The sequence below is a fragment of the Narcine bancroftii genome, chromosome 3 (assembly GCF_036971445.1).
Source record: "Narcine bancroftii isolate sNarBan1 chromosome 3, sNarBan1.hap1, whole genome shotgun sequence".
NCBI classification, from domain to species: domain Eukaryota; kingdom Metazoa; phylum Chordata; class Chondrichthyes; order Torpediniformes; family Narcinidae; genus Narcine; species Narcine bancroftii.
This window is the reverse complement of record NC_091471.1, coordinates 201,568,002-201,593,815: the sequence shown is the minus strand read 5'-3', so window position 1 is coordinate 201,593,815 and position 25,814 is coordinate 201,568,002. Positions and strand designations below refer to the sequence as shown.

The 25,814-nt window shown below is 43.0% G+C and overlaps 1 protein-coding gene across 2 annotated transcripts in view; it reads left to right on the top strand.

Annotated features, from left to right (window-relative positions):
• LOC138758024 (E3 ubiquitin-protein ligase MARCHF1-like) overlaps nt 1-25,814 on the top strand; it is a 459,755-nt gene that overhangs the window by 42,798 nt on the left and 391,143 nt on the right. The window contains exon 1 of one of the 2 annotated variants that reach the window (XM_069926298.1): nt 2,373-2,543. The exons of the other annotated variant lie outside the window; for it this stretch is intronic. The gene's annotated coding sequence lies outside the window, so the exon portion shown is untranslated. Of the gene's footprint in view, nt 1-2,372; nt 2,544-25,814 lie in introns of those variants that run through there. 2 annotated transcript variants of the gene reach the window in all.

Below are 25,814 nucleotides of genomic sequence, written 5' to 3'. Positions count from 1 at the left end.
GTCTTCTCCAAGGTCGATCTGGTGCGGGAGTATCATCAGATCCAGATCCACGCCGAGGAGATCACCTTTGGTCTCTTTGAATTCCTGTGTATGCCTTTCAGCCTCAAGAACATGGCCCAGACTTTTCAGCACCTCATGGACACAGTGGATAGGGACTTGGACTTTGTGTTTATCTACCTAGACGATATCCTTATCGCCAGCCGCAACCGCGAAGAGCTCAAGGCCCACCTCCGTACCGTTTGCCCATCTGGCGGAGGTTGGCCTCACGGTCAACATGGCCAAGTGCCAGTTCGGCAAGCAGACGCTGCAGTTCCTGGGGCACACTATCTCGGCAGCTGCCCCAGCGCCAGAGAAGATCGCGGCCGTCCAGCGATTTCCCCAAGCCAACCACCTTCAAGGGCCTGCAGAAGTTCGTGGGGATGGTGAAGTTTTATCATCGGTTCATCCTAGTCACCGCCCGCACCATACAAATGCTGTTCGCATTGATCGCCGCTAAGGAGAAAGTCCTGACCTGATCGGAGGAGGCAGAGACCACTTTTTCTCCAACAAAGGAGGCCCTCGCCAATGCAATTCTATTGGTGCACCCATGCCCAGAGGCACAAACGGCACTTTTGGTGGATGCCTCAGCCATGGCAGTAGGGAGCGTACTTGAGAAGTGGCTCAACAGACAGTGGTGCCCGTTGGCCTTATTTAGCAAATAGCTGCACCCGCTGGAGCTCAAGTACAGCGCTTTTGACTGGGAGCTTCTGGCGCTGTACCTGGCCATCCAGCACTTTTGATACTTTCTGGAGGGTAGGCCCTTCACGGAGCTCATTGGCCACAAGCCCCTCACACAGGCACTCATGATGGCCAAAGATCCGTGGTTGGCTCTCCAGCAATGCCACCTCTCCTATGTGTCGTAGTTTACCACTGACATCCGGCACAGGGCAGGCAAAGATGACGTCGTGGCAGATGCCCGTTCTCATCTGGCAATCAACGCTCTCGAACCCAGCCTTGACTACACACAGTTGGCACAGGCCCAGAAGCTGGACATGCTCTCCGGACTGCCATCTCTGGCCTCGCTCCAAGATATTCTGTTGCCAAAACAGTCCGGACATGTTGCTCTGCGCCGTCTCCACTGGCTCACCGCGTCCAGTAATTCCACCATAGTGGAGGTTGAGGGTTTTCAGCTTAGTCCACGACTTAGCTCACCCCTTGGTGAAGACTTCGGTGCAAATAGTGGCAGAGCGGTTTGTGTGGCACAGGCTCAAAAAGGAGAAGACCAAGATGGCGAGGATCTGCACCGGGTGCCAGGCCTCCAAGGTCCACCAGCATACGCAGGCCCTAATCGAGCAATTCGACCCTGCAGTGCAGAGATTTCAGTACATACACGTTGACGTCGTAAGCCCCCTGCCAGTGTCCAGAGAAGTGCGCTACCTTCTCACAATAGTCAGTTGGACCACAAGTTGGCCGGAGGCTGTTCCCATAAAGAGGCTTCCGCAGAGACTTGCATCAGGAACCTAGTCAGTCATTGGAGTCCCAGCGCACATCACCAGTGATGGGCGCCCAGTTCACCTTCGCGCTCTGGGCTTAGCTGGCGAACCTCCTGGGGATTAAACTCCACCATACCATAACCTACCAACCGCAAGCAAATGGTTTGGTGGAGAGGTTTCATTGTCATATGAAATCCGCCCTCATGGCTCTCCTCACTGGCCCAGGTTGGGCAGACGAACTGCCTTGGGTCTTCCTTGGCATCAGAACAGCACCCAAGGAGGAGCTACAGGTGTCTTCTGTGGAACTGGTCTACGGCGCGCCGCTTTCGCTGCCTGGTGAGTTTTTTGGCCCGGAGCCCAATGTCACATCTGAGCATGTGAACCTTTTGGCAGATCTCTGTAAGAAACTATCCTCACGTCCGGCCAACACATCGTCCCAAAGAGCTGGACTCGGGGGAATTCATATTCGTTCAGTGCGGCCCACATACAGCACCTTTACAACGCCCGTACAAAGGTCCATACAAAGTCCTCCAGGAGTCCGGCAGGACTTTCACTTTGGACATAGAGGGTAAAGATGAACTTTTCACTGTGGACCATTTTAAGGCAGCGCTCCTAGACCTATCACAGCTGGTGCAGAAGGCCATGTCCAAACGCCGGGGCCGCCCGCCCAAGCGGCAGGATGCATAGCCGGTTCTGCGGGGGGGGGGGGTTGTGTGGCGGTACACTCTCTCATGGTGAACCAGCCCTGCATGTAACGTCACGTAGCGGGGCAGCCATGGGAAGATGGCACCGTCAGGGTTTTCTCCCTGCCTCGTCTCCTACCCACCGTGCACCTGGGGCAGCGATTATGATGTCACAATGCACGAGGTGACTGAGCTCACGCTGCCCTTAAAATGGCACGCACTGAATTTGTATAAAATGTCTTTAATGACTTTCAATGTGGTGGCTGAGTCTTTCTTGGCTGAGTCCAACACTAGTTCCTTTTCCGGAGCAGAACTTCAGGCTCTCTCAATGAACTCCTCACAAGATAAGTTCTACAATTGGTTACATTTGATTCATCTTACTGAGCAGGTAAAAAAAAACCATTATAAAAGTCTTAAATATAAGGTTTCCACCAGTTTAATACTGCAATCAATATTTTGTTCAGGTTGCTGGTATGGTTAATTATACTGATATTTGGCCTCCGTCATGTTATTTAGTTGTACTTGTGATTTTTCTGGTCTTGTCACTCATGCAGCAATTAGTTATACCCAGCAACATAAAATTGGTGTACAGTGAGGTGATGATATTGGACATGTTTGTTTATATTTCTGTCCCATTTTTCATACTTGAATTGGGCAGCAGGTGTTTTATGATTAAAATCTGCCACTGGCATTTTATCATAATATCCACACAATTATCCTAATGAGGTTTCTTGATGAGAATGTGCTATATTAATGATTTTTCAGGGAAGATTATCATGAGTAGAAGTGCAGGGAATCCAAACATGTCTGGCTACACCTGTGACAGTCTGCGCCTGGATTTGCAGTAAATCCTAGTAGACTGTGGATCAGCAGACATCCCAATACACATTATAACCTAGTGGAATCATGCTCTGTTCAGCTGGCAAATAAAGGTTCAGAGGTAGCTATATCCTATAGTTTTTTCCCTTTAGCAACATCCAGGAGGGAGCATGTGTCCCGGAGGTATTTGCTGCCACTTTGGTCTGCACACTTTTGGTGGCTGTCTGACAGGTAACTGATGTACTTTTTGTTTTATAACATAATGACAGATTAATTTTCTGGTCTTTGCTAAATATGCACATACTTGACCATGGTTGGAGTGTTCAACAAACATTATTCTGCACATTGTTATCCACAAGGTCAGCCATGGTCTTCTGAGCGATTGCATCCCTCTTATAGAATGCCTATTGGTGACTTGCTAGGGCAAGTGTGAAATATAATTCAGTTCACCTGTATTCTCTCCTTGATAATAGTTCTAATTTCTTGGCCCCCACCAAGCAGCCCCCCCCCCCTGCCCAATCTTATCCAATTCACTGATGACTTGAAGCCCAATGTATGAGAACAGACTATGCATGTACCTGTTGCTATTTCAATGGCAGTAGATAGTGAGGTTTTTGAATAACTGGTAGTAAGGAGATGGGTCCATCATTAACACATTTAGGGTTGGTCATGGAATGCAGTTGGAAGACAGTTTGGGAATTGACAGTGAGAAAATAGATTTATAGAGTTTGGGGAAACTGAACAATAAAATTGAGGTGTGATGGTATGGAACTTTTATTGGACTGATTGATGTTAATATTTTAATAAAGTCTCGGTGTTTATAACTTTCACAATTCCTTCCGGAAGATGGTTCGGTTTAATTTGTTGGTGCAAGAGATTTATTGTTGAATATGAATGCTTGTTCCTGGAGAAAATTGTGATTGGAAGTGCCATCATTGTGTAGGATTTTATGAAGCGAAGTAGCATTGTTATCAGTGGGGGTCCCTAAGGAAGGGAATCACAGGTGAGCAATAAAGGAAGATGAGAGTGGCTGAAGAAAGCATGATCCAAAGGGCAGCCTCTTTAATGTTCAAAGTGGTAGTACTTCCTTAGGGTACAATTATCTCATTCAGTGACCAGAAAGAACCCACTCAAAGGAAAATAAAATGCCTGCCTTCTGGACAGTGGACATGTAAGGGGATGGCAATGAAAGTCATTGTCACTTCCTTGCATCTAATTCTTTCTAAGACATTATTTGAAACCAAAATAAAGGTCTCACATTCAGTTTCCTCTTAAGCTGCCAACATATTCCCCCACTCTGCTGCAAGAGAACTGCTTGAAAGAAAGAAAGCGATACTTTTAAGGTCATGTCTCACCTATCTTCCCGCCCATATATTGTAGATGCATTAAAGATCAGAGATTGGCAAGTTACTGTCTGGGCTCAAAGGGACATTTTTGACCCTTGATCTGAAGCTTGAAGAAGAGATTAGACTAGTGGTTCTCAATCTTTTTCTTTCCACTCACATACTACTTTAAGTAATCTCTATGCCATCGGTGCTCTGTGATTAGTAAAGGATTGCTTAAGGTGGTATGTGTGTGGGAAGGGAAGGTTGAGAATCACTGATCTAGACCCATTTGCTACTGAAATATTTTGCTTGAGAAAAATTGTCATTGGCCCATTTCCTTTGGAGTTATGAAACTGTGCACATTCGGTACGATGAAAACAGTGGTTTTCAAACTTTTTCTTTCCACCCACATACCACCTTAAGCAATCCCTTACTAATCATAGAGCACCTATGGCATAGGGAATATTTAAAGTGGTATGTGAGTGGAAAGAAAAATGCTGAGAACCACTGGATTAGACTGTCCATGGAAGAGGACTCCATGATCCCATTCAAGTACCACTTGTGTGACGTTCTTTCAACCTTTGTTCCTTTGCAGGAATATACCCACCTGGAGCATCTGTAACTCCTCTTGTTCTTGCTGATCCTTTATCATTCTCCTATGAGTCACAAAGTTGTGGATTATGGAGGCAAATTTTAGATATGAAGTATAAAATGTGAAAGAGGGATGCATGAAGCAAGATTGGGGTTATACTCATTGGAATTTAGAAAAATGAGAAGGGGTTTCATAGAGTAATGAAATTCTGACAGGATGAAACAGGTTAGATGCAAGAAGAATGTTGTCGTCGTCTTTTTTTAATTTTCTTAAATTTTTCACACTATGAACCATATTGATCAAAATACACATAAACATTTCCCTCTTGAATATACACAGTGTCATTTTCTCCCCTTTTCCCCCCTCCCTTCCCTCGCTCCGTCTTCTTCTCCTTGATGTCAGGAAGTGCAGATCAAAGGGTCATAGTCTTAGGATATTGAGTAAGCCACTTAGGATTTATTGAGAAACTGCTTCACATTGGGAGTAGTGAACTTGTGGAACAGAAAGCAGTTGAGATCAGTTCATTAGATATATTAAAAAAGGGAGTTGGATGCAGCTAAATGGATCAAAGGCCATGGAAAGAGCTAGCAGGAGTAGGGTGCTGAAGTTGCATGAATTAGCTGTGATCACATTGAGTGGTGGTGCAGGCTCAAAGGGCCAAATGGCCTACTCCTGCACCGATTTTCAGTGCTATGAAGTACCAGACAATGTTCCATAATGAAGTGGTGAGGACGCTGCACCATCAGAGTTACTGCTTTTCAGAGCATAAAGAGTTACCTCTGGTTGCTTGAACAATATTTATAGTCCAATCAACCTTGAAGATAAAATTAATCTTGTTGTGGTCACGTTATTGTGTATTGCCACTTGTTGTTCATCAATCGTATGCAGCGTTTCCTGCATTGTTGTGGTATTTGATTGGCTGTGAGGCCCCATGGGGTACCCTGAGTTTGTCAGCCATACAACAGATACAACATATCTTTGCAGTCAGATGGTGCAAAGTTTCATCTGCAATTATTTCCAGTGGAAATCCCAGTCTCTGGTATAACTTAGTAAATGCCTTAATGTAAGATGTGCTTTCACAAGCTGTATTCTTTTTTTCCTTCCACTATTTAGAAAACATCTAAAAATGACAGATCAATCGCATGTTCCCAAAATTACTTGTTAACATTTCTGGTGCCCGCAAAACAAGTTTAGAATCTTTGTTTATGAAGAATTAGGTGAAAAGGTTCTTGCTACCTCAAAGTCATACTTTTATAGAATAATCAAGGCAAAAGTGACAGATAATGACAGATTCCTGTATCTCCAAATCCCTTAATTCAGAGTCAAAAGAATATATAACATGTTACTTATTCTTATTAGACTATGTGGGGGGGGGGGGGGGGGGAATACTAAGCAGTCTAAGACTCTAATTGTAGAAAATTTATGACACCAAACGAGGCCATTCATCCCATGTGGCTGTGCAGATTGAGAAAAGATCTTCTAGCACTGGTCCTGTTGCTCTGCAGGTAATGGCTTTTCAAGGACACATCCAAATATGCTATAAATATAATGTATTTCTGCTTCCACCACCCTTTGCTTCCAGGCTGTTAACATACTCTAGATTATGAAATATCTTTTGTCATCTTCTCATTAATCCTTCTACCAATCCTAACAGCGCAGAACACAGCCAAATGCTGTGCTGACCTACGTTTGGTTTGGCCTCTCTGCTAAAGGAAATAAATCCTTCCTGTTTAATCTTGTAGGTCCATCAGAATTCTGTGCACCTCAATTAAACTTCCCTCCATCTCCTCTGTTCCTCACACCTAATTTTTTCTTGTGGCAACATAAATCTCTGTACTCTCTCCAATGCAGTTGCACCATTCCTGCACTGTAACGTCCAGAACTATATTCAGTTCTCAAGCTGCGGTGTTAGTTTAATTCTATGCCTGAACTAATAAAGAAATAGCCCATTGGCTCTCTTTTTAACCACTTTGTTGAACTGTTCTGCATACTTTAGCATTGTGAACATGGATTTCAAGGTCCCTTTTGTTCCACTCCATGTCTTCTACTTGTATTGTCTTCCTTTATTGTGCTTCTCCAGATGTGTGCCCTTGCCTTCTCTGGGTTTTTAAAAAAGAAAACCCGTGCTGCCCAATTACATCCAATCCCCGGAACATTTCGAATGGTAGGAGAAAACCCATGCAGACACGGGGAGAACATGCAAACTCCTTGCAGACGGCGCAGGATTAAAACCCTCATCTCGATTGCCGGTGCTATAAAGGCGTTGCGCTAACTGCTATGTTAATCGTGCCATCCCTGGAAATAAATGGAATTGCTCTTCTCTCCAACTGACCACACCATGAGCAAGTACCTCCATTTTACAGTTTTCCTCTGTACTTTCTGCCTGAAGGTAACAGCAAGAAGAAATTGAGGCCAGGGTGATGGGGGGTCCTTTATGATGTTAGCTGCTATGTGAGATGCTGTGTCTACATCGGTTTTGTGATGGAACATGGTACTATGGGTATGTCCTCACTGGGCTGGCCAGGCTGGCCCACCGTCTGTACCTGTAGCTCTTCCCCATAAAATCTGTAATAAAGGCTGGGAGCCCTAGTCTCCTCCCTCATACCTGCATTGGACGTGAGCCAGCAGCATGTAGAGGCATGTCTGGGTCTTCTGATCAATAAAGCCTTCAACTCTTGCTTCATGTCTGCGAACGGTCATTGACCGTGCCGCAAGTTTCCTCCGGGTGCTCTGGTTTCCTACTATGTTCCAAAGATCTACAGGGTTGGATTAATTGGTCACCTGGGTGCATTTGAGCAGGCTGGAAGAGCCTGTGAACTCTAAATTTGAAAAAAAAATCCTCTGCCCTCCTGTCATTCATTTCCTTGGCCACCTCTTCAAAAAATAAACTCATTCAGTTATTGAAATACTATTTCTGATGCACAAACCCATGTCAATTATGCTGAAATGATCCTTGCCCTTTCCATATGGATGTTAATCTTGTCTCCCAGAATCTCCAACAATAACTTTGATGTCAAACTCACTGGCAGTTCCCTGGCTTGCCCCTGCAGACTTTCCTAAATAAAGGCACAGCATTAGCTCCCCTCTGGTCTTCCAGCACTTCATCTGTGACTAACGGCAAAACAAATATCCCTGCACTTTCTTCCACAACTTACCACAAAGTTGTAGGGTACACTTGATCAGGTCCTCGTATTTATTAATCTGTTATGCGTTTTAATATCTCCAGTGCTTTCTGTTCTCTAATGTGCACTCTCCTCCTCAAATTCCTCAGCATCTGTGCCTTTCTCCTTGGTATATGCAGATGAGGGAGCATTTTGAGGAGAGACAATGAGCATTATAATCAATTACCATCGAGGCATTTTTCTGCCTCGGTTTGTTAACAACCACCATTATGTTGCAGGACAAGCCCAGTCGCCACAAGAGATATTAGTAAGATACTAGGCAGTGTATTGTTACACTAGGCAAACTACAGAAATGTTGCCATAGGAACCCTATTGCTTAAAAAATGCTTTTCAACAGGAAGGAATTTTAAAGATGGGCTTAAATTCCAAACTGTATTGTGCTAATGAGAATTTTGTGATGACTTGCATCTTTCTGAGAATTCATTTGGGTAGCTCGAGGCAAAATCGACCTTTTGTTGCAGTGTAATTTCTGGTGAGGGATGTGTGGAATGATGCAATTCCCTCTGCAGTGCTCCTTCAGAAGCATTGCCAGGGACAAAATTTAGTCACCCTGAACCAACTAGGTCTTGATAAAATAAGTTTGATTGAGAGTTCTGTTAGGAATATCAGTTATTTATTTTTTAAATATTTTAGGATTCTCTCATCACAGCAGCAGGTGCAATATTTTCCTAAAGGTCAAAGGCCAGACCCCAATGATGCTCACTTCCTAATCTTCTCTACCCGATGGTGGTTTCTATCCTCATAATTCCCACTTATCTTCATACCCAGTGCTGGGCTATCCAGCATAGTCCTGAAAAAAGATACACAAAAGTGCTAGAAAAACTCAGCAGATCCTGCAGGTACCTTGACGAAAGACTCTGGACCCAAAATGCTGGTTGTATATCTTTGCCTTTGGTGGATGGTGACGGACCTGCTGAGTTTGTCCAACAATTTTGTGTGTTAACTACAGTCGTATTGTCAGCAGAATTTTTTGTTTCATGACATAGTCCTGGGGCCTTGTTCCTGAATCTTAGCTAGAAAATCGAAGTAAATTCCATGTGAAAATTGCCCCTTCCTTTGCTATTTTCATCTTTACCCATGATATTGTCCCACTCAACATAGCAATCTCTCCCTCCCTTTCTCCTTCCCTCCCTTCCTGATGCACCATCAATTACCACAAAAGGCTGAGGTTGTGAAGCTGATAGGCTTTTATTGGCTACAGATTGGAGCAGCAAACAACCTTCTCGACTGATCATCGAGGGATTAGTTTATGTGTCTGTCAGGGAGTCTCCACTGCCACAGCGAACAAAGTGGTAATGGTTGGGGCACAACCGTGGCACCCTGTGGGGTTGGTCTATGTCACCAGTTACAGTTCTCCAGGGGGAAGGGACAGGTGAAAGGAGGAGGGAGTGTGGTGCTGGTACATCATAAGTGATATCAGTTGCTGGGGTAGAGGGTGGTCAGCAGCAGGTTCAGGATTCCCCTAAGATAGCAGTGGGGGAGAGTGTCTGTTGGTGGTCAATAGCAGTTGGAGTGGCACCTCATGGTGCTAAATCCCGTATCGAGACTGTGTCCTCGCACCCATCAGGGAAGGCCACATAGGTATACTGGGAACTTGTATGGAGGAGGTGGACTCTCTCAACTATTGGGTCAGTCTTAGATTGCCTGGCATTCTTCCGAAGCAGGACTGGTCCCGGGGAGGACAGTCAGGTAGGCAGCGTCATCTCTGACGTAGACTTCCTAGGGCAGGAAAACATGCGTTTTTGTGATGTATTCTTAGTGGCCATACACAGGAGTCTTCCCAGTAGGAAACAGGGAGATTCCGTGACCTTAGCTCTAGGAGGATGGTTTTCCAGACCATAGTGTTCTCCCTTTCCACCTGCCCATTTTCTCCAGGATTGTCGCTGGTGGTCCTGCTCGTGGCAATGCCCCTGGCCAGCTGGTACTATCTCAACTTGTTGCTCATGCTTGAGGTCCCCTGGTCACTGTGATTAAAGCCAAGGTACCCAAAGAGTGTAAAGACAGTGCGGAGGGCATTGATGTCAGTAGCCATGGTCATGTCCGGGCAGGTTATGGCAAAAGAGAAGTCTGAGTATTCATCTACGATGGTGAGGAAATAGACGTTCCGATACAAGGAAGGGAGAGGCCACTTGGAGTCTATGTTCAGGTGCTCGAAGGAGTGGGTAGCTTTTATCAGGTGCTCCCTGTCCGATTGATAGAAGTGCGGTTTACACTCGGTGCAGACCTGACAGTTTTTAGTCATTGTTCTGATGTCCTCAATGGATTATGGTAGATTCTGGGCTTTAATGAAATGGAAGAACCCAGTCAATCTGGGGTGGCAGAGGTGGTGGTGGAGGGTCTGTAATTTGCCTATTTGGATAATGGCACAAGTCCCATGGGATAGGGCGTCAGAGGGCTCGTTAAGTTTGCCAGAGCTTTACATTGGAGTTCGATGGGCCTCATCCTCACTGTTTGAAACCAACAGTTCCTAGATGGTCCTCAACACGCGGCCTGTGGGCTCAAGACTCTCACGGTCACCCCTCCAGTTACGTTCACAAACCTCACCCCCAACTGCAAGCGGTGGCCACCAAGATCAAGCGATACTGCACCCTTAGAGGATATAGAGGATATCGTAGTTATAGGTGGACAGTTCAATTCTCACCTGAGGATTTTGTCATTCTTAATTTTGCCCCTCCGCCTGTTATTGAACATAAAGGTGAATGCCCGCTGTCCCGTGAGGAGAGTGGTGTTTGCCAGTAAAGTAGTGCCTCCAGTGGCATATTACCTCCAAGATGGCCAGGCCTCCTTTTTGATTGAGGAGTGGGAAATTTCAGGGGCTTGGAGGGTGCATGAGAAGAAGGCGACGGTTCTGCCCACTTTGTTCAGTTTGTCAGCCAGGGCAAAGTCAGATGCATCGCTCTCTACATGGAATGGCATGGACTCATCTATAGCATGCATTGCCATCTTGGCAATGTCATCCTTGATACGGCTGATAACTGCGTGGGCCTTTGCCGACAGGGGAAAGAGATGGTTTTGAATAATGGATGAGCCCTTCTGCATAGTTAGAGATCTACTGAGCGTAACATGAGGAGAAACTGAGGCATCTCTTCAAGGATCTGAGGGTGTGGAGCAGGGGTAGCTCCAGTAGAGGGTGCATGCAGTCAGGGTTGGGGTCAACGATGCTGTTTTTGACCATACAGACGAGAGAGGCTAGTCGGGCTGTCCGGAACACCCATTTCTCCCTGTTATAAGTAAGGTTCAGGAACTTCACAGCCTGGAGGAATTTTTGCAGGTTGGAATCATTGTCCTGCAGATCGTGGCCACAGAGGGTCACATTATCAAGGTATGGAAAAGTGGCCTGAATTTTATGGAGCTCCACCATGTGGTCCATCTCCTGCTGGGAAATGGAGACCCCGTTGGTGAACCGAAGGGGATGGAAAAATTGGTAGAGATGGCCGTCTGCCTTGAATGTAATATATGGCAGACCTCCGGGCAGATCGGGAGCTGGTCATAGGCTGACTTCAGGTCGATTGTGGGACTACTCAATATTGCACTATCTGATTAACCATATCGGATATGCGGGGGAGGGAGTATGAATCGAGTTGCGTGTACTGGTTGATGTTCTGGCTATAGTCTATGACCGTTCTGTTCTTCACCCTGTACTTTACTACAATGACCTGGGCCCTCCCGGGGCTATTGGTGGCCTTGACGATGCCCTCGCCCAACAAAGGCTGAATCTTTGACTTGATGAATGCTTTATCTGCGGCGCAGTATTGCTTGCTATTGGTGGCCACCGGCTTGCAGCTGGGGGTGAGGTTTGTGAATGTAACTGGAGGGGTGACCTTGAGTGTCTAGAGCCCACAGGTTGCGTGTAGAGGACCATCTAGGAACTGTTTGTTTCAAACAGTGAGGATGAGTCCCATCGAAATCCAATGTAAAGCTCTTAAGTTGGCAATGGAAGTCCAGCCCCAGCAGCAAGGGGGCGCAGAGCTGTGGCAATGACGAGGAACCTGATAGGTTTGTAAACTATACCTCCAACGGTCAAAATCACTGTACATGTTCTTTGGATGACTGCCGTATGGGATTTGGACATGTGTGATATGGTTGACTGGCCGTACTTCGAGGGAAAGGAAATTAGCTGTATCAGGGTGAATAAAGCTTTCCGTTCTCCCTCCATCAAACAAAGTTTGCTATGTGTCTGTTTACCTGCATGTTCATCATGGTCCTGGTGAGTTCGTGTGGTCCCTCTTGGCTGAGGGTGACAGAGGCCAGTATTTACTTGCTGTCCGAGTCACATGAGGGCCCGAGATCCCAAGATGGCCTCCTTTGCTGTTCCCCTATGTTGCTGCAGGGCTGAGAAAATGGCTCTGGTTGTGGGGTCCAAAATGATGGCCCCATGACTTGCACATGGTGTCGCTGATCCACAAAGGCGATGGCGCCAATCAGGCTGTCCGCATGCAGTGCTGCTAGGCTTTGCGCATGGGTTAGACTAGCATGCTTTACAGTTTTGTCTTTTCCTGCATTTAGTGCACTGCCTCCTTGGCAGGGCAGTGTTTCTTCAGGTGCTTGCCCTGCCTGCAGAAGTAGCATTTGGGGGTGATCACCCGCCACACCAGCCAAGGTCATGTCACTTGAGTAGTGTGATGATGCCCACAACCAGTTGCTCATGTTGTGGGATGATATCCTGTCCCAAGATAGCAGTGCCCATGGTGGACAAGAGGTGGCCACCTCCAGCATCTCTGTTAATTTAACAGCCCCTTGTAGGTCGAGTACCTTCTGCTCCAGGAGTTGCTATCTTATGTATCTGGAGCGGATGCTGGCCACATAGGCTTTCCAGATGAGGTCCTCTTCATTCTGGGAGGCCAATATGGCCTTTGCATTTGTATGCCCTGCAGAGGACCCAGAAGGCTCGTTGGTATTAGGTGCTCGACTCATCAGGTCACTGCTTCTTGGTGGCCAGGAGGTGCCTTGCGTAGATCTCGTTCACCCTTCTGTGATACTGGATCTTCAGTGGCTTCCCCATATGATTTGGCATCATTGGTCATTGGGAAGACCAGGGGTCCAACGCATGAGAAAGATGAGCTTCAGTCTGTCCTAGTCCATGTTAACAACATTCGTGGTTGCCATCAGGAAGTCCTCAAAGCAGCAGAGTTTGAATGTGTGTGGGGCATCTGACGATCGAGGGTCTATGTTGAGCCTCTCTGGTTTTAGGTATTGCTGCATTTTCTTTGAAAAATAGAGTCTATAAAATTGATGCACCATCGATTACCACAAAAGATTGAGGTTTTATTGACTATAGACTGCAGCGGCAACCAACCTCATTAACTGATCTTGGCAAGGAGAATGGGGAGTATGCAAGGAGTTATGGGAGGATCGGTTTTTGGAGGCGTGTCCAGTAGTAGTAACCAATCACAGTATAACATTGGTTTACCACACTCTCTTTCTCTCCTCCCTTCCTATATTGGGAAGAGTTGTTGATGTCACATGACACCACTGCCCCCTACCTAGTCAGAGGACATACCAGCTGCCAATCAAGGTTTGGATCTATGTAAATTACCTGGACTGGACTCTCTAGAATGCCTGCACTTGGCCTTGGGCTAGTGGCTGTTGTAATTGGATTAAGCCTTCTGGCACCAAGACAAAACTCCTGCTAATGACCTGGGCTGGACCATCCAGCACTTTAAAGGTGCCATGTACTCTTTGTTCTCTCTTTTTGCCAGTTTGGGACCACCCTGCTTCACTCCAGGCCTAGAAATGTAGAAGGGTGCTGGAAAAATTGTTGGTAAGATGTGCACTGTTAAAATGGTTGGGAGGATTTAATTAGTGACCCTTGTAGCATAGAACCGTGCCTGCACTGAGTCGAGGGGGGGGGGTGGGGCATCATAATGTTTTTTTTTTCCTTGACCATTGTATGTACCAGTTTGTTGTATGTGTGTATTTTGTTTCCCACACTATTTTCCCCACATTCGTTATTTTCTGCTATTTCCCACAGCTGCTGTAAACTGTGTGTGTGCATCTGTTATGCACTCCTGCCTTCCGTCAATAAATTATTTCACTACAACAACTGTCTTTGCCTTTGAGTCCTGCCAAACCTGTTTCCTCACTCACAACACTACCTTCCTCCCTTTCTTTCCTCCCTTCCTCTCTACCCCTCCTTGCTCAAAGACAGCTGAGAACATGATTCAAGCATTTGCCCTCTGGTGATCCATCCTTCTTCACCAGCCCAGCCCCACAATCTGGCCTCAGACCCTAAATGAAAGTACACAACTCGAGTGAGTGATCTTTGGTGGTTGCCGGTGATTCACTTTAATGCCTCTCTAGTGTAATTGGGTGCAGCAGTATTCCTAAGCTAATATTATCTAGAGCAAGCGGCATTTTATCTTTCTCAACATTTTTTGGTCAGCCCTACATTTTTTTTCTGAGTGACAGAAACTACATATTATTGCTCACAGTACTTTGTTTTGTTGGGTGTTTCTATAAAATTTAACTTTTAAGAAAGCTATCACAAAAGCAATCTTAACTCAACAAAGCAAGTCTTCATATCTGATTGCTGTCAAATCTAGCAAGTAATCACCTCCATTCCACACTGCACAAATTCATACCTTCTCATTCCATGACAGATGTATAAATCTTACCTTTGATCAGGAGGAAACCTATCAGTGACAGGAACCCTTATGAATTCTGCCTTATCCGCAACCCACCCTCAATACTTCAGAGATTGAAAGATAAACCCTGAGAATGCATTGCACATGGAGATTTTGGGTTCCTCTGTACAATTTGTCATTTGCAGCGCACCTACGGATGCTGCCTTGTCCACACATTCGACGTTCTGCAACTGACCTTGCTTTTGGTGAGAGATGCTGAGATCCCGATTCCTTGGCTCCTTCATCTGGCGGTAATATGTCTTCATTTCTGGTCACCAGCGCTCCCTTTTGATTGCCACCAGCAGAGGTTCATGCGCTAACATACCCTGTGTATTGCTGTGGTTGTATGGCTCATGGCTTGTTGGAGAACAGAAATGCTGTAAGGCCCAGATGGACCAGATCCTTCTGCACACATCAAAGTAGGTGATGTGGCAGAATCAATAGCTGAGTTCATAGGCCAAATTCAACTGTGGAATGATACAGTTTGTTGTTATATGGGATCAATGGATAGACAGTAGACATTCTCCAAGAACCTCAGCTGCTAGTGTTCCCCATATTCTGCAAGCACTGTTGGGGGCAGGGCAGAGAAATGATGCCAGTGCTCCTCCTTATATTAAAAGTTATCATCAATGAAAAATTGCAAACCTTAAGAATAGTCTTTGTAAAATCCAACGAGTCTAAAATTGGTATGGAGCAGAGAGATTCCTGGGAGTGATGGTGCTCTAAAAGAAATACTAGGGTTGCATCAAGATCTCAAAATCATAATTTGAATTTATTATCATGAACATGTGTCACAAAATTAATTGTTTTGTGGCAGCATTATTGTGTATTACAGGTGCAAAAATTGCTGTAAATTACATTTCTGTAAATACACTAACGATAGGGATCATGGTTGCAATTCAACTAGCAATGCCTTACTGTTTGATTAGACTTGGCTGTCAGCAGTGGGCTGACACATGGTATGCAAGTTCTGTAATGGGGACGTGCAGTCTCATGGCCAGCTTCATGGTGCTGTTTATAACAACTTTAAAGTGAAGAACCTTTTCCCTCATCCATGTGTTGTCTAAGAACTCACACATATGAATACAAGATGAAACATACACTCTTTCAGCAAATATAAATAAATGTGTCCAATACAAGAGAAAAAAAAAGTGAGGTGGTGTCTGTGGTTCCTTGTCCATTCCCTATTTCATCAACTCCTCTACTTCATCAACCTTGACTTGAAACAATTTGAGCATTTTGGAACAGGTGTGAGTACAGGATATTGTGAATAGTAGATTTGCTTGAAATATTATATTCTTGGAAAGCGTGGCTGATTTCGGCAACTTGCTGAACCTGGGAACATCACTTCAATTTTTCTGGCTATTATCGATTACTTGACTCTGAGGCTCGGTGTAATTCCCATTGAATCAAACTTACAGTCATTTATACAGCTCAGGTTCAAGTCAAATTCAAATTTATTGCCACAGGTGCTAAGGTACAGTGAGAAAGTTTTTAGTTTGCATGCAATCCAGCTCATCAACCCATACATCATACAGCAATAAAATCACAGTGCAGAGATTTAAAAACGGAAGAGTAATGATATTTTATCAGTGTGTGGTTTCATTCAGATGGTAAGAAGCTGCCCAGGCAGCTTGTCAATATATTTTTCCTTCATTCTTTACCCCAAAATTGGTCCCATGGAACATTTTGGAACAAGACCGCCCCAGTACACTTGGAACCTACCATATATGTATACCTTCCTTCTCCATGCTGCCTGCTGTGATGTTATGCTACTGAAGGTAGGGATTCTTGCTCTCCACTAGACTTCCAAGGTCCTTGACCCTGCTGCAATTTTCATTAGGTAAATAGCTTACTCCAAGCTCCTGATTAAACTCAACAACCTTCCTAATCAGAGGCATGTACCTTGATTATATAAATAAGCTTGATCCCAAGCCCTCGAGTCTCACTGCTTCCTCTGTGACACTATTCTCTTTTATTTTTGCACCTTGCATCACTTTGTTGTCCAATGTTGCTTTGTTAGATGAACCATTGGTATTAGGCAAGCAGACACTTGTGACAAGGAAGAGATGTTGAAGAGGTCATCATCAAGGATTTAATCCACCCAAGACTTTATTCTCCGAAGCTTGTGATCCATGCTCACAATTGAATAAGGCTAAGGTCATAACACTGGTCGTCGCTACAAACTGTGACCTTGTATGAAAATACTTGTATGTCATGGGACAGCTCTAGTCACAGAAGTTAAGATATGAACACTGTTGATATTGTTAATGTCTGCTTTTGCTGTCTCTGCTACATTTCAAGCTTGTTACTCATTTCTGGTTTAGAGAGGTCACTATAGGTCTTCATTCTTGGATAGAAAATATAATGTATTTTCCTTCAGTTCAAAGGACATACAGAGTAGGCACATGGTCTTGTCTGCATTGCAGGCTGTATTCTCTGAGGCCTTCGCTTGTGTAGCATTACTGCTTAGAGTCTTCCCTATGGCAATATCCTGCCAGGAATCCTTGGCTGCCACCCTGGATAATTGCCATGTTGCCTCACAGAAATTACTAAGCTAAAGTCTGCTGATTGACATGTCCTCCTTTTTTAAAAAAAGGGGTACCTATGGGGTTCACTCTTAAGTGATTGTAGTTATTGGAGGATCATGGTCCCAATTTCAGGACATTGCCACAAGGGTTCCTCAGGTCTTTCTCCATGCAACTTTAGTTGGGAGATCAATTTCCTTCTATCGTCAGGCCAGATATAGGAATGGTCCCTGATGATTTTTCATTTGTGACTCGCCAGAAAACAAATCAGGTCATGCCCCCAGGCAGCAAGACTGAAACAACATTCTTGGCAGACCACAAGCATGGCCAGCAATATTACCATCACCAAGTCCTCCACTGTCGACATCCTGGATTTGTCATTGACTAGACATTTAAGAAGAGCATGACCATAAATATCAACGTTATGGGAGCAGGTTAAAGTTGGGTATCCTGTTTCCTAACATCCCAAATGCTTTCCTGATTGAACAAAGGTGATTCCTGCCTGAATGCAGCTAAATTAGCACTCAAAATGTAACACCTTTCTGGATGAATCAGCCAATCGGTGTCCACGTGTTCCATCTGTAATCTGTACTTTAGTTACTTAGCCCGCTCCTCTTATATCTCTAAAGGAGGGCGAGGATAGAACATGTGGGAATCTGCATGTTCCTTTCAGGTTGCAACGCCATTCTGATTTGTAAGTGTATTGTAGTTTGTTTTTTTCCTGCTATTTGGACCAAATCCTGGAATTTCATCCCCTACACTCCTACAGGATTGTGAAAATACTTTTAGCAAAAGGATACATCAGTTCAAAATGGTAATTATGGATGATAAATATATGTTGGGCATCCATGTAAACCCATAAATGAACTGAAGGACTTTGAATTAAAATATATCTTAATTTAAAAAAATATATATTTAAATAGTGAAATCATTAAATAGAATTGAAAAGATTTAAGTTTTTAAAAGTTTAGACTTATAGCTTGGTAACAGGCCATTTCAGCCCATGAGTCTGTCCTGTCCAATTTACACCCATTTAACCTACACCCCCCCCCACCCCCCACCCAGTATATTTCAAATGGTGGGAGGAAACTGGAGCCTCTGGAGAAAACCCATGCAGACACAGGGAGAACATACAAACTCCTTCCAGACAGTGCAGGATTCAAATCCTGGTACAGATCAATGGCGCTGTAAAGGTAATGTACTAACCACTACACCAACCATGCCACCCATCATACTCAATCTTTAAATTATATGTATTAAAATATAGATCAGTAAGGAATTATAACAAAAATTACACCAGGGATCTTAACAGGAGGCATAAGAGCAGAATTAATGTGATAAACATTGAAGTAAATATTGCAGTTGAAGGAAACAATAATACTTATTCCACCAAGTAAGAAATTTCTTAAGTTAAACAATGTGAGAAAAATGGAGCAAAGGGGCAGACTAGCCACTTTTGTCCTAATATGCATTAAGGATGCCGACAGGTGAAGCTTGTGAAAGTAATTAATTGGTGGCTGAAACAAATTCCTTTCTTATGTGGCCCAGCAGTGTAGGATTTTGTAAGATATTTCAAACTGAACTGAGTGGTTGTGACAGGTAACCTGCTGAAAGTTTGGTGGGTAGGACATCAGGATCTACTGTCACTGCAATATTATATCATCATTTTTTTGAAGCCTTTCCCTTGATTAAGCAGCACCTTTTCTGCCAGCCTGGATAACTCAGCTCAGTTACTGGCAGACCACTAACTGGAGTGGTGGGTGATATCTAATAGGATGAAGGGAGTTAAAATTCCTTGTCCAACATTTTGGGAACAATATATCTACATTTTTTTCACTGCTTTCTCTTTCTCATTGTCATATTTATACTCTCAATGATAATGGTACCTTTTGCTGTTCTTTGTGAAGTTTCTCCACTCATTAGACCTTTTTTTCATTCATTTCTCCCTGTGGTAGTTTCTGAAGAATACAATAAAATGTGATGCACTTTTTTTTTGATGAACCTATTTGTTTCCAAAAATATTCTAAATTGTATTTATACCTGTCCCTCATCCTGCAGTTGTTTCAGTTGCTTACTGGATTGATTCACATGAACTCCAAGAATCTTCAACCAAATAGTCCTCTCATTTTGTCTACTGTATAAGAACATAGACAGAGTTGTGGCTCTGTAGTTGACATTGGTAATACCTGAATACATGCTACCTGACAAACATTTTTAAATCGTTCTGAGATTTGGGGGAAAAAAAATGTGCCTGGAGCCATAACTCTTCCTGACTTCACTGGATCACTGTGAAATTATTCCTTCTGTGAAGCCGTTCCAATAATTTGACCTTTAATTATCCCACTTAGCACTAAGCACATATTAGTGTATAATGTTCTTTTCTTAAAGCTGCTTTATTTGTATAGAGTTATAAATTATTTATAATGCATAATTTTTAAGCAGTATAGAAGAGATGGTGTTGAAAATATCAAGCAGTAGTTGGTCGCTTCTACATTTTGTACTACATACTTCCTGAAACAAGGATAAGGTTGTGGCTTCATGGGTGGTAGTCTGCAACATGTGCTTGCATATTTATGTTCCAGGAGAATGCTAATCTCTGGGATGTTTTTCAGTATAGGACCATATTAAAATATAATATTACTTTGATACATATCTTGTAAAGAATTGGCATGATATAACATTTTAAATTGAGTTCTAATGGAAATTACTGTATATTTAGGCATACTAGTAGAGTCTTGAAACCCTCAACAAAATGCATTCAAATATCAGGGGTTGACTTATACGCCAGATACAAAAATGAGACCTTAAATTCAACTAAAAAAAAACAACTCGATGTAAATTCGGTGTATAAGACGATCCACTAAAAAAAGAACCCAACCAACAACAAATTTCTAAGCTATCAGTACATCAGAAAGAACTTTTTATTCATTTAAAACATTTAAAATCCTACAAAATCATTATCGTCATCTGAAGGAAAGACCTCGGCAAGAACATCCAGGGTCTCACTGTTTACACTGTCATCATATGGGTCACATATGTGATTTTTGGGAATCAACTTGTACACCCGATATGTGATTAAAACCATGAAAATGGGGACCCATCTTATCTGAAGGCCAACTTGAACGCTGAAATATATGGTACTCACCAAATATTTCAACTGACTGGGAAGATGTTGCAGTGTTGATTTATGTGAACATCATAGGCAGAGATCAGAGCACGTTTGTAAATGTTTACTTGTGAAATGAATAATGTGGCTGAACCTTTTTTCTAATCCGTTCTGCATCCAAGTTCATTTCTTTATACAATCTCTCAAAAGGACTCTGAATCAATTACATTTATGATTTACAGATCTGGATTTTGCTTGTATTTTAGCTGCTTACCTGAATGTGTAGCTACAATGTTGTGCACTAAATGTTGAAGAAAACAGAGCAAGTTTATCTACATTATCCACTACTGGCCAACAAAGATCCTTTGACCTGCTGCCATTTACTTTTTACTGTGTAAAATAATTGTGGATGGATCTAACTTTTCTCTAGCCCTCTCTGCATCTAAATTTTTTTTTGTGAGCATCCTCTGATAAAGACACCAAAATGGTTACATGAAAAATTGTGATTTTTGTTTTGCTTCGAGCGTTTCAAATTAAAAGTAGGCCCTTTTAGTATTTAACTGCTCAATCTGCACATTCTAAATTACAAAGGCAATTGGGAAAATTAAGTTGTTTGAAGTAGTTTCCCACATTAATTGGGTTAAATTTGTTTTGTGAGTCACAAGATGGGGAAAGAATGGGGCATTTAATGGAAAATGAAGTTCCATTGTATCTTGATGATTTTCCCACTCAGCTGAATACAATTAAAATTATATATTAATTTTCTGCATATCAAGCTTTACTGTCAGGCTCATTTTAGTTATCTACTTGCAAGCTAGTGTCTGTGTCCAATTATGTAAGTGGATAATTTATTTTTTTAGTGTGCACAAAGTCTTCACTTTGGAATGCTTAATTGTTTTTGTTTTTATATTAAATTGTAAAGCTAAAACCTCACTGTAACACAATAACTCACTTTTAGGAGTTCAAATCTTCATTCCTACTAATGTATAAATAAAACTGGCTAATGGGTGGCATTTCAAATCTTTATTTAAGGAACATTTTTTTTTCAAATTTTATTTTATTGGCACAAGTAACAAAATTGCGTACAGAACCAAAAATTCTATATATCAAAATTAATGCAAGATTTGTTTATTATTTTATTCCCACCCCACCCGCTCCCTCCCACACAGAAACCCCCCAAAGAAAACAAGAAAAAGGAAAAAGAAGGAAAAGAACAAAGAAAAAAAATAGACTAATTTTAAAACAATGCTGGATATTACCTTATGGATAAATTATGACCTAATTATTCTAACACTTAAAACTATCATTATATCTTTTAAATATGGTACATAGTAAAATAAAACATTATGTGTAATACATAACACTTGTATATATTAAACACACAAACAATGTCTAATAAAGTAAAATAAAATACAATACATTAAGGTGAGGCCAGAGAGTGACAAAATTTGCACTAAATTCTACCAATTGACATAATGTAATTACTTATAAAGTTATAACACCAACTTTTGCATATATTGAAATCAAATTTTCAAAAAATTATCATATTTGTTAAAGAACAAATTTAAAGAAATTAGGTGTGATCTTTTCCAAAGGTATACAGCTTCGCATTTCACCATGCCATGTATCTAATACCAAATCCGTATCCAGTTTCCATGAAACGGCTATACATTTCCTGCAACTGCCAGCGCAATCTTTAAAAATTCTTTTTGAAACCAATCCAATTTTAAATCTGGATTAATCCTTGATATATCCCCCAAAAGAAACAACATGGGGTTTCTCGGGAGTTTAACACCTATTAACTGGTTGACTGTTTTGAGTTTTGTGTGCCTGATGGAGATGTGGGGGGCTGGTAGCCATGGTGGGGAGCTGGCTGATGGAGGACCTCAGTTTTCTTCAGGCTGACTTCCAGGCCAAACATTTTGGCAATTACCGCAAAACAGGACGTCAAGCGCTGAAGAGCTGCCTCCGAATGGGCAACTAAAGCGGCATCGTCTGCAAAGAGTAGTTCATGGACAAGTTACTCTTGTGTCTTGGTGTGAGCTTGCAGGCATCTCAGATTGAAGAGACTGCCATCCGTCCGGTACCGGATGTAAACAGCGTCTTCATTGTTGAGGTCTTTCATGGCTTGTTTCAGCATCATGCTGAAGAAGATTGAAAAGAGGGTTGGTGTGAGAATGCAGCCTTGCTTCACGCCATTGTTAATGGAGAAGGGTTCAGAGAGCTCATTGCTGTATCTGACCCGACCTTGCTGGTTTTCGTGCAGTTGGATCACCATGTTGAGGAACTTTGGGGGGTCACCCGAGGCGCTCTAGTATTTGCCAAAGCCCTTTCCTACTCACGGTGTCGAAGGTTTTGGTGAGTTCATCAGGCACACAAAACTCAAAACGGTCAACCAGTTTACCTATCTCGGCTGCAAGGATCGACAACGAGATAGACAACAGACTCGCCAAGGCAAATAGCGCCTTTGGAAGACTACACAAAAGAGTCTGGAAAAACAACCAACTGAAAAACCTCACAAAGATTAGCGTATACAGAGCCGTTGTCATACCCACACTCCTGTTCAGCTCCGAATCATGGGTCCTCTACCGGCATCACCTACGGATCCTAGAACACTTCCACCAGCGTTGTCTCCGCTCCATCCTCAACATTCATTGGAGCGACTTCATCACCAACATCGAAGTACTCGAGATGGCAGAGGCCGACAGCATCGAATCCACGCTGCTGAAGATCCAACTGCGCTGGGTAGGTCATGTCTCCAGAATGGAGGTCCATCGCCTTCCCAAGATCGTGTTATATGGCGAGCTCTCCACTGGCCACCGAGATAGAGGTGCACCAAAGAAGAGGTACAAGGACTGCCTAAAGAAAGCTCTTGGTGCCTGCCACATTGACCACCGCCAGTGGGCTGATATCGCCTCAAACCGTGCATCTTGGCGCCTCACAGTTCGGTTGGCAGCAACCTCCTTTGAAGAAGACTGCAGAGCCCACCTCACTGACAAAAGACAAAGGAGGAAAAACCCAACACCCAACCCCAACGAACTAATTTTCCCTTGCAACCGCTGCAACCATGTCTGCCTGTCTCGCAATCGGACTTGTCAGCCACAAACGAGCCTGCAGCTGACGTGGACATTACCCCTCCATTAATCTTTGTCCGCAAAGCCAAGCCAAAGAAAAGAACACCTATTACCCTTTGAAGAAAATCTATTAAATTGGTCCAAAAAGAATTCAATTTGGGGCATGTCCATGTAGAGTGTTAAAAAATGTGTTTCTGTCCTGTTTACATCAAAAACACTTATCCAAAATATCTAACTTCAATCTGTTCAGCTTTTGTGGCGATTTAAGGAACTCCTAACACTGATGCACCTATGTTGCTCAGAAGCCTGTTTCTTCAGCAGCTATTGGCTTTCTCCAATGCATTTTGGTGACTGTGCTGTTTCGAGTTGTGCTGTATTATTACAAGGATTTTTTTCCATTTTTATTGATCTTTTCTTGGGGTCCCATATTCAAAAAATGTACTTTCCATTTGAAAGCTCTTTAGTTGTGTGCAGCCTCCAGTACTAGCTGCATGTACAGGACTAGCAAATGGAATAAAGCACTCCTCAGAATATCTGGATATACTTGCAGGATTAAAAGAATTGTTTACCTCCTATTTCATCTCTAATTTCAGATTTGTTGTCAGAGTACACACATGGCATCACATACAACCCTGAGCTTCCTTTCTTCCTGCTATTGCAGCAGAATTACCACTAATTGGCAGTGCAAAAAATAAACTGTACAGAGCATAAAACATGTAAACAAATAAAAGAAGTATGAACAGATAATGAATACGTATAAATAAATTGTGCAATACAGAGAGAACAAAATAAAATCAATAAAATGCACAAGTAAGAATCCTTAAATGAATCCTGATTGAGCTTGTCGTTGAGGAGTATGACGGTGAAGGGGTAGTAGCTGTTCCTGAATCTGGTCGTGAGTTTTGTGGTATCTGTACTTCTTTGTTGATTACAGCAGTGAGAACAGTGTGTGTACTGGGTGGTGAGGGTCTATGATGATTGGTGCTGCCCTTCTATGGCAGCGTTCCTTGCAGATGTACTCAATAGTTGGGAGGGTTTTGCCTGTGATGTCCTGGGCTGTATCCACTAGCTTTTGGAGAGCTTTACGCTCAGATGTATTGGTGTTCACATATTGGTGCGCTGACCGTGATGCAGCTGGTCAGCACACTTTCCACCACACCTCTCTTGAAATTTGCCAGGTTTTCTGATGTCATACTAAACCACCACAAACTCCTGAGGAAGTTGAGGCACTGATATGCTTTCTTCATTATGCCGCTGGTGTGTTGGGTCCAGGAAAGATCCTCCGAGATAGTGACTCTCAAGAACCTAAATTTGCTCTCCCTCTCCACCTCTGATCCACCAATGATCACTGGCTTTCCTTTCCTGAAGTCAACAATCAGCTCCTTAGTTTTGATGACATTGAGCACAAGGTTATTGTTGATGCACCATTCAGCTAAGTGTTCAATCTCCATCCTGTAGGCTGACTCATCCCCTTCCTTTATACAACCCATAACCATGGTATCATCGGCAAATTTGTATTTGGTTATTGTCGTACCGAGCCACACAGTTATAGGTATAAAGTGAGTAGAGCAAAATGAATGAGTGTTTTTACTTCAATTTCTTGTAACTGAAAGTGTAACTGCTTTAAGAACCAGTATTTTTATCCAGCTTTTCACAATACAAGCATAAGATCTTAGAATAAACTACCAGAGACTTGGAGCCGTTGGCTCATTGTGTCTTGGAAAGTGATTTAATTTTAGGCACCCTCCTGTGCAATTTCCATGTCCCTGCAAATGTTTTCTCTCTCTGATATGTATTTGATTTCCAAAACATCTCAATCATCTTTGACTATTAGCCAATTAACATTGAAATTATTTAAACAACAAGCCAAAAATAAATGCAGATTTACTTGGTTTCCTCACTCGCCCAAAAACTCTTTGCTGTCTTTTCCAGCTGCTTACAACGCATGTTTAATTCCTGACCTAAAACTCGGTAGCTTTCAGTACACATTGTTCTTGTGTTGGAAGCCATGCCAAACTAATCCAGTTGTGAATGGAAACAAGATAGGGATAGGTTACCAAATTCTGTCCCATCTCCAGCTTCCAAGCACCAAAACCAACACTCCTTTTTTTCGTAGAATCCTGGAATATCATGGAGTTGTAGAATTCTACAGCACAGGTGCAGGCCCTTTAGCCGCACTTGTCCACGGTGAATAAGCTGGCTCTTTAAGCTAGCCCCATTTGCTTTTTTTTGGCTTATCCCTCTAAATCTTTCTTACCCATGTACTAGCCTCAGTGTCTTCTACTTGTTACTGGTACCTCATTTCATTTAACCATCGTTTGGGAAAAGGTGTTTTTCAAGTCTCCTTTAATTCTTGTCCTTCCCATCTTAAAAAAATATGCTGGCAAGTTTTAAATTTCCCAACCCTGGG